Raw genomic sequence first — 10,946 nt, 5'->3', positions numbered from 1 at the left:
CGAAAATATTAATAAAAAGTTCTAAAAGTTAACATAATAAATTAAATTTCGATTTTTTTAAAAAATGGAGATTTTTTCATTTTTTAATTGAAAAAAAAAATTAAAAAAAGCCTCCAACTTTACAACCTATTTGAAAAAAAAAGTAAATGAATAGTTCCTGCAATAGCTTTTGGGTAATTCTAAATGTACCATCAAATTGTTTTATGTACCATTTTTTAGTGAAATAATATTTGTATCTTATGATTTAACAATTTATATGAATAGTAGGGACATATAAAATAAACATATATATATATATATATATATATATATATATATATATATATATATATATATATATATATATATATATATATATATAAGGTTGAGATCCCTTGACAATTCATAATTTTTCGAGAACCTGATAACTAAAGGTGGAGCGTTATATCAAAATTAATTCATTAAAGGCATAATCGTCATTTTAACGATCTCATTTAATGTTTAATTTTTTTTTTGTTATTGGAAATATTAATAAAAAGTTCTAAAAATTAACATAATAAATTAAATTTCGGATTTAAAAAAAAAAAATTGATTTTTTTAAAAAAATGAAGATTTTTTTCATTTTTTAATTGAAAAAAAATATATTTTTTTAAAAAGCCTGTAACTTTTTAAAAAAAAAAACTGCATTTAAAAAAAACTGCAATTTTTTCAATAAAACTGCATTTTTTTCAAAAAAAAATAACTATAATTTTCTTAAAAAAACTGTGTTTTTTTTTAAATTGTAATTTTTTCAAAAAAGCTGTAATTTTTTTATAACACTGTATTTTTTTAAAAAGTAACTTTTTAAAAATCAATAAATTTAAAAAAAAACTAGAATATTTAAAAAAAAAAACTCTAATTTTTTTAACAAAAAAAATCAACGTTTTAGGTGCATATATGTTTATTTTTCAAGTATATATATATATATATATATATATATATATATATATATATATATATATATATATATATATATATATATTTCCTATACTATAATATTCGTAAGTAATCATATAAAAAATCCATTTTTATTTAATAGTTTATAAACACAATAATACGAGTATTTTATCCGATATAAAATAAAATATAAAAAAACCAAAAAATACTACAAAATTTCAAAGCGTTTTTATGTCTTCGTGTTCCTTATTTTTTTTAATTTATCATTTTTCATATCTTCAATGTTTTCCAAAAATTCTTACAAATCTATAAGAAAAAAAATTATTAATACAAGAAAACTCACAAAAATACATGTGTGCATACAGACGTAATTTGTATGTGGTTCACTTATGATTTATATGTGAATCACATGTAATTCATATGAAATTTACTTGTGAGTTACATGTGGTTAGCATGCAAATTACATGTGAATCACATGTAATTCATATATGATTCATTTGTGATTTACATGTGAATTACATGTGAATCACATGTAATTCATATGTGAATCACTTGTGAATTATATGTGATTTATATGTAAATTACATATGTATCACATGTAACTCATATGTGATTCACTTGTGATTTATATATGAATTACATGTGAATCACATGTAATTCATATGTGAATCACTTGTGATTTACTTGTGAATTACATGTGATTCACTTGTGATATATTGCTAAAATGAAACAAATTAAAATAAACTATATGGTTAGAAAAACTAAATAATTAATATGATTTACATGTGATTCACATGTAAATCACAAATGATTCACATGTGTCACAAGTGATTTAACTGTGATTCACATGTGAATCACAAGTGATTCACATGTAAACCACAAGTGATTTATGAAGCTCAATATAGAAGCAATTAAAATAAATTATATGGTTAGAAAAAATAAATAATTAACATGATTTACATGTGAATTACATGTGATTCACATGTAAATAACAAATGATTCACATGTGTCACAAGTGATTCACATGTGAATCACAAGTGATTCACATGTAAATCTCTTTATTCATCAACATTTTTCTGTATAAACTTTTTGTTATTATGTGAGAATTACCTGAAATCCAAGAAATCTGCAATTGTAGAAAGCTCTTACAACTACAGCTTGATAGGAACCTGAATGGAAAAATCTGAATGATATTTGTGATGCATCACACATACATTCAAATGGGGCTTTAAGACATATACTTTAGGTTGGTTAACCAGATTTTAAGCATCTTGGGTTACATAGTCCTGCATCAAGAACATACATGATATGATGTTAACATTCATGGTAAAATTCTGTAAAAAGGAACAATGTTCATGCTTTCATGCAAGTCATGTGAAAACATGATATGAAGTCTTAACTTTGAAAGCTTAAAACTAAATTACCACAACAAATCCATATGAATCAGAGAATCGTACCTGGCGTTTCAACCGCTTTTTGGAAGACTGATACTGGATCTCTGGAGTTGTTTCTCATCAGGCTTACAGGTAACAACCAAAAGTTATATATAAGACATTGTAATCTAATCAAATTTCCATTCGCCAAGATAAGACGTTTTATTACTAGACAACTTTATGGATGATATGATATACAACTACCACTATTTTCTAACTTTAGATAACAATTGTTTAGTTCTTGTATATGATGTAGAGCTCATCAAATTTAGAACATTATTCAGATATTCAATCCACTCAAGTGTCAATTATAACAAGTTCTTAATTCTTTTGTTTTATAACAAATATTTAAAATAGTGCAAAATGAATTTTAATATCTTTAACATTATGTTATTGAAGTGTGTTATGAATTTAGGGGGATGGTTATACCTTAGATTTGGGTTTCTTTCAAACATGATTGATATTGCCTACTCTATAGACATGTCTTCAGGGAACTCCTCCCTTACTTTATTAGTCTGAAATACATAAAGCAGCATGTCAAGAGACCAATAAGGAAAGAAAACAAAAGTTTTAAATATTTAGAAATAAATTTGATTAATAATAACAGTTGTGATAGAAGAACTTGCCTCTTCCAATATGATCTCGAATGTTTTTCCAACCTGTGAGACTAATTCTTGAGGATTTTGATTCCTATCCATATCAAACAGTGCATAGCTGAAAAGTACAAAAAGAAATTTGAAGGAGTACATCGGTAACAGGAAATTGTTAAAATAAATTATAATTTATTGGTTAAAAGTACATGAAATTCTTATAGGTGTTCAAGAACATCAAATTTGGTAAACAATTTGCACCTTGAATTAAGTCATTAACAGAGCAAACACAAATTGATCATTATCTTTTTTTTGTTTCTACGGTCAAGAATATAAACTACAACTATAGTTTCCAAAGGACCAAAAGTGTAATATTTCACATATTGGGCCTCTTTTTGGGCCTTACGGCCTTTGGGCCCAAATTGCAAAAATATCAAATTTTGGGGTTAAAAATGTTATTTGATCAAAAGTTTGAGCCAAATATGTAAATAAACCAAAATCAGGTTTAAAAATGGCATTATTTCTAAATTGGGTTAAAAATTCAAAGTTTTTGGAAATTTGGGCCGAAAATGTAAAATTCACGGAAAATGGGCCAAAAATGTAAACTTTTGCCAAATAAGGGCTAGAAATGCCAATAATTTCATTTTGAGCTTAAATTGTAATTTAAATTATAATTGGGCCGAAAATACCAAGTAAAATGACTTAAAGGACTAAAAATGTCATTTTTCATCAAAATGGACTAACAATGTCATTTTATACTAAGAAGAGGTTGAAAATGTAATTTCATGTGAAAAAGGGGCTGAAATGGTCAAATAAATATTTTGAGTCGAATGTGTCAATTATTAAACCATTGGGCCAAGGACATAAATTTTTATAAGGATTTAAAAATGGTATATTTTTTTATAAACTAATAATATCGTTATAGATCAAACGTTGGGTATTTTAACATCATAAATAATGCTTTATATAAAAACATTATACCACATCAAATATACAAAAATAGAACAATGGTACGAATATTGGGTCTGGTACTTGTTAAACATGCTTATTAGGCCTTCGTGATCCAAATGCATGTTTATTGGGCCCAATATATTCAATTCATGTCTACTGGCCTTAGTGACCCAATGACATGTCCAATGGGTCTAAATAAATTTTTATATGTTATTAGGCCTTAGTGGCCCATTCGGATGTTAAATTTTCCCGGAGATATTCATTGTATACTTAATGGGTTTCAACGTGTCCGTTTGCATGCCATCAAGCCTAGAAATAACTTACGTGTTTAATGGGCCGCAACTTTCCTTATTTATGTTTGTTGGGCCGTGTCTTTCACATTCAAGTGTCATCGGGTGTTAGTAAATCAAACTGCATTAAACATTAAACATATTCACGTGACAAATCCTTGGGATATAGTGAGACTTCTCGGTTGACACCATTGAGTGTATGGTCGTAGCCTGTAGTTATAATTAGAAAAATACTGCTATTTAACTTCTACATACAATGGACATAATACAAGGAAATAATGGACCATTTACTTATACATCTTTTTACTATGAAATTCACGCATGCATTTATACTCGATTTTACACATCATTTTCTGACTAATTACATAAAATATCGGATTTTCTGGGTTTTACAAACAATACAAAGACTTTCATTCAAACATGCTTGTGAACTCACCAACATTATATATGTTGACCATTTTCAAAATAACTTGTATTCTCAGGTAATCGATAAGCTGGTGAATCATCAAGTGAAATTTGGAATTTCTTTTATCCAAAAGTCCACCATCGAACAATTTATGTTTTGGATTATGTAATGTACAACAATGTACTTGATGTGAACAATACTAGTTGTACTATGTAATGTTTGGTGATGATTGTGTTATGTTTCATGTATAATCATTGTGATGATATTTCAATTTATAGTCACACGAGCCCTTGGACGTTTCCGCTGTCTGGTTCGGGGTGTGACAGATTGGTATCAGAGCATAGTTTATAGTGAACCGGCATATTTAACCATACATGATATGCAACTACAAATGTAATGGGACTAAAACGCTCTGAATAAAGTGCAAACACTATAACAATAACATTAAAAGTTTCCAAGGGAAATGGAACACTGTGGTTAAACCCGGGTAGTCATGTAGTTATATTGGGGGTAAATATAGCATGATCAACTATATTTATTCAAAATATGATCGACATGTGTTTGGGGGTAATTATGGCGGGAAGTTAACCTCGAAACTCACCTAACATTTAAAACTTCTCAGGAATTCAAACATAAATAATTAAAATATTATATGAGTATTTTGGAAATACTATATGAATACGTGATTAAGTTTTTTTACAACGCCTCACACCCCTTTTACACACTTCCCACCCCCAATTTCTCGCACGGCCACCATGGATGGAGCGCATCAGGGCATCCAATTCTACCAGAACCTAGTGGCTCACGGAGAGATCGAAGAAGACCCCGTAGTAGGGCAAGAGGCAGCCCCTAAACTTGAGGGTGAGGAGTATACAGATATGGACTACGAGCTTGACGAGACTGATGACGATAAGGAGGATGATAAGGACATCGACAAAGTTCTCGACGAGCCCCCTTCCACATAAGTGCATCAGGACCACCCTATACCGCCAAGGGACTCTGCTAGTGGAACTCTCTCTTCGGAAGAGAAAATTTCCGCTCTTCGACAACAGCTGCTGGCAATGGAGACGCGAGTCGTGCAAGCAGAACGGGAAAGGGATGAGGTCATTAGAGAAATGACTGAGATGGCTTACTTTAGTAGCACAACATTTTGGGATATGATATCGCTATTATTGTTAGACGCACCCCGTCACGATTAGGATTCACCCTCCCCCCCCCCCCCCCACTTACTAGTAACATTATGATTTTCCTTTTATATGTACGCAACTCTATGTACTATCGACCATATGTTTAAGTGATTACACTATTCATAGGGTCGTCATGCCGCCAGATTGTATGTTTCCCCATGTACTGTATGCCTTTTGGCAAATTTTCATGTATTAAAAACAATTAGTATTAATGGAGATGCTTTATGTTTTTATCATGATGTTGTTACCAGCTATGTGAATTATTTCCTTGTTTTATGTAAATACATGGAATCACTTAAATGCACACTCGATACGCCGCGTCTATGGAATTCTAAACTCGGAATACGATATGTACTCAACATCTTTCCGATTCCTTGACAGAAAGATTCCTCAACGACCAAACCGTGGAAACCACAGGACACCAACGCCCCCAAAAATTAACTCAGTCGCATTCCAAGCAGCAGTGTCCGCTGCGGTCACTGCAATACTTGCCCAAATTCGCAACGGAAACAACGGAGAAGGCAACAGCCAGGGAACCGGAAGCACAAATTAAGGAACAAACCAAGGAACCGTAAGAAGTTGCACCTACAAGGATTTCACCAACGCCAAGCCTCGAACCTTCAATGGAACAGGAGGCGTAATAGCCCTAAAGCGATGGATTGAGAAGGTGGAATAAGTTTTTGAAATTTGCGGGTGTCCAGATGGGTGCAAGGTCAAGTTCGCATCCTGCACATTCATTGATCAGGCTCTCTCCTGGTGGAATGGCCACGTAGAGGCCATGACACTCCCGGTGGTGAACGCAATGCCATGGGAAGAACTTAAGGAGATTTTGTTAGCTGAATACTGTCCAAGAGGCGAAATTCAGAAGATGGAACAAGAGTTGTGGAATCTCACGGTTCAAAACTCCGATATAGACACATACATATCCAGGTTTAGTGAGTTATCTCTTGTGTCCCGGAATGATCACCTCGGAAGGGAAAAAGATTGAGAGGTGTATCTGGGGATTAACCGCACCTATCCAAGGGAATGTCATTACGGCAAACCCTAAGATGTATGATAGTGCGAAAACGATGGCCAAGAAACTGTATGATCACGGTAACAAAAAGGGTGCCAAAACAGGAGAAGTTGAGATTAAGAAAGAAGGTCAGAACAAGAAAGGGAAGAACAACAAGTGGAAGGGAAAATAAAACTCAGAATCATCTAACAAACAACAAACCATGACTGTCCATGCTTCTACTCAAGCAGTCACCACACCACATGCTCCAGCCTCATCCACACAGACTAACCTGAAACAGTACTTAGGAAATCTCCCCAAATGTAACAAATGCAACTTCCATCATCATGGGGAATGTCGAGAAATGATTCGCACAAGGTGCAACCGGAAAGGTCATACGACAAAGTATTATAGGGATCAGCTTCAATAGAACCAGACGCCAAACAACAACAACAACAACAACAACAATCGCAACAACAACAATAACAACAACGCCAATTCTGGGGCCAATCATACATGTAATGGATGTGGGAGAACCGGGCACTTCAGGCGCAATTGCCCCAATGTTAAAAACAAAGGAGTTGGAGGACCAGGATGATTTTTGACTTTGAGACAAAGTGAAGTAGTCCAGGACCCTGCAGTTGACACCAGTACGTTCCTACTTAACAACGCATATGCATGCATCTTGTTTGATAGTAGGGCAGAGCGAAGTTGTGTGAGTAATAAGTTCAAACATTTACTTAAACAACAACCCCAGAAGCTTAATGAAGCCTTCATGGTGGAAATGGCTAATGGGAAGACTGAATCGACTAAACATATCTATATAGGATGCATGTTAACACTAAACAACCACTTTTTCCAAATAGATTTGATGCCTATGAATATTAGGAGTTTTGATGTGATAATTGGCATGGATCGGTTAAACCCCCACCATGCTGATATTATGTGTCACGAGAAGGTTGTTCGCCTTCATCTCCCTAATCACAAAACCATAATAATCTACGGAGATAAACCCGACATAAATCTTCGTCTCATCTCGTGTATCAAGGCACAAAAGTGTCTACATAAGAAGAACTACACATTCCTTGCTCATGTGGTGGATAAAACCAAAGAGGAAGTGGACATTCAAAACATTCCAGTGGCATGTAACTTCCCGGATGTGTTTCCAAAATATCTTCCGAGAATACCCCCAGAAAGACAAGTTGAATTCCGAATCGACCTAGTGTCTGGAGCCACTCCGGTCGCCAAATCACCCTATAGGTTGGCTCCCACTGAAATGTAAGAACTATCGAGCCAACTGAGTGAACTCCTGGATAAAGGATTTATAAGACCAAGTTTCTCTCCTTAGGGAGCTCCGGTCCTTTTTGTCAAAAAGAAAGATGGATCCTTCAGGATGTGTATCGACTATAGGGAACTAAACAAACTCACCATCAAAAACCGGTATCCACTTCCACGAATAGATGATTTATTCGACCAGCTTCAAGGGGCTAGTTACTTTTCGAAGATAGATCTGAGATCTGGTTATCATCAACTCAAAGTCCGAGATGAGGACATTCCTAAGACTGCCTTCCGAACCCGCTACGGCCATTACGAATTTGTCGTGATGCCTTTTGGTCTAACAAATGCCCCCGCTGCATTTATGGATCTCAAGAATCGAGTCTGCCACCCATTCCTTGACAATTTCGTGATAATTTTCATCGACGATATTCTCGTATACTCTCGAAGCGAAGAAGAGCATACCCAACACCTCCGAAAGATCTTAGAGACCCTGCGGCTGAAAAGTTGTATGCGAAACTCTCCAAATGTGAGTTTTGGCTCCGCAGTGTAAATTTCTTGGGTCATGTTGTCAGTAAGGAAGGAATTCATGTAGATCCTTCCAAGGTCAAATCCATTGAAGGCTGGGCAACTCTGACAACACCAACATAAATTCGCTAATTCTTGGGCCTTGCAGGCTACTACCGAAGGTTCATTCAGAACTTCTCTAAGATAGCCAAACCTCTCACCACATTGACATAAAAAGGCGTACCTTTCAACTGGACTAAGAAGAAAGAGATTGCCTTCCAAACTTTGAAGCAAGCCCTCATTAGTGCACCAGTGCTATACTTACCGGAGGGAACTGAAGACTTCGTAGTCTACTGTGATGCTTCGAATCAAGGCTTAGGTTATGTCCTTATCCAACATGGTAAGGTAATTGTGTATGCGTCCAGACAACTAAAAACTCATGAAGTAAATTACACCACTCATGATCTCGAGCTAGGAGTTGTGGTCTTCGCCTTGAAGATTTGGAGGCACTACCTTTATGGTACCAAGTGCACCATTTTCATCGATCATAAAATCCTTCAACACATTTTAAATAAAAAGGAACTAAACATGAGGCAGTGAAGATGGGTCGAACTGTTAAATGATTACGAGTGTGAGATCAAATACCACCCAGGCAAGGCTAACGTGGTAGCCAGTGCCTTGAGCTGAAAAGAGTATTCAAGTCGTCGCGTGAAGACTCGATCAATCACCATTCGATCTCACCTAACCTCACAGATCAAGGAAGCCCAATTGGATGCATTGAAACTGGAGAACGTCACTAGCGAATCACAACGAGGAATGGATAAGGGGTTTGGAATCAAAGAGGACGGAACTCACTACTTCATGAACAGAATCTGGGTTCCTAAGATTGGGGGATAGAGAGAAATAGTTATGCATGAACCCACACGACTCGATACTCTATTCATCCTGGGTCAGATAAGATGTATCTGGATATCAAACAACTTTATTATTGGCCAAATATGAAGTCAAAGATAGCCACTTATGTGGGCAAGTGTCTTACCTGCGCCAAAGTGAAAGTGGAATACCAAAATCCCTCGGGATTATTGCAACAGCTAGTGATACCCGAGTGGAAATGGTAAAGGATTACTATGGACTTCGTGAACAAATTACCAAAGATAGCAGACGGATTGGATGCTATCTGGGTAATCGTCGATAGGTTAACAAAATCCGCTCATTTCCTACCAATAAAAGAATCCTACAAGATGGAAAAGCTGACCCGAATCTACATCAAGGAGATCGTAAGACTCCATGGAGTGCCAGTGTCTATTATCTCGGATTGAGATAGTAGGTTCACTTCAAGATTTTGACAATCTCTCCAAAACGCAATAGGAACACAACTAGATATGAGCACTGCCTACCACCTACAGACGAATGACCAGAGCGAGCGTACCATCAGAACACACTAGGATATTCTCCAAGCTTGCGTAATTGATTTCAGAAAGTCATGGGATACCTACTTGCCTTTGATCGAATTCTCTTATAACAACAGTTATCACACGAGCATCAAGGTTGCTCCTTTCGAGACTCTTTATAGTCGTAAATGCAGATCGCCTCTATGTTGGGCCGAGGTGGGTGACACCCAACTAGCAAAAGGACAATCGCCAGCCAATTCTCTCACTGGACCAGAAATCATTCGTGAAACGACCGAAAAGATAATCCAAATCAAAGCTTGACTTCAAGCATCGTGAGACCGACAGAAGAACTATGCTGACAAGCGGCGAAAGCCATTAGAATTTCAAGTCGGAGATCGAGTGTTATTGAAGGTATCTCCTTGTAAAGGAATGATCCACTTTGGTAAATGGAGAAAACTGAACCCGTGATACATTGGACCATTCGAGATTCTTGCCCGGATTGGTCCAGTGGCTTACAAGTTGCAGCTACCTGCCGAGCTCAGCAACATACACCCTGTGTTCCACATCTCCAATATGAAGAAGTGCCTATTGGATTAAACTCTTGCCATTCCTCTAGAAGAGATCGAGATCAACAAGAATCTTATGTTCGTCGAAGAGCCAGTCGAGGTATTGGATAAGGAAGTAAAGCGTATAAAGCAAAGCCGCATTCCGATTGTGAAGGTTCGATGGAACGCCAAGCATGGACCGGAATTCACATGGAAACACGAAGATCAAATGAAGCAGAAGTACCCTCACCTATTCTCTCCTTCATAATCCTAGTTATCAAAAGAATTTCGGGATGAAATTCCCTCTAACGGGGGGATTATGTCATAACTGGCATTTTAGCCAGGAAATTCTGTGACCATGTAAACGTCATCTATGATAAAAATTGTTACTCTAACTTGATACCATGCACTATGTTCATTTTATGACAACAAAACTTAATCAAGATTCACAAGTGAAGTTCA

The sequence above is a fragment of the Lactuca sativa genome, chromosome 4, assembly GCF_002870075.4.
Source record: "Lactuca sativa cultivar Salinas chromosome 4, Lsat_Salinas_v11, whole genome shotgun sequence".
In the NCBI taxonomy this organism is placed as follows: Eukaryota; Viridiplantae; Streptophyta; class Magnoliopsida; order Asterales; family Asteraceae; genus Lactuca; species Lactuca sativa.
Note: the sequence above shows the minus strand (reverse complement) of the source record.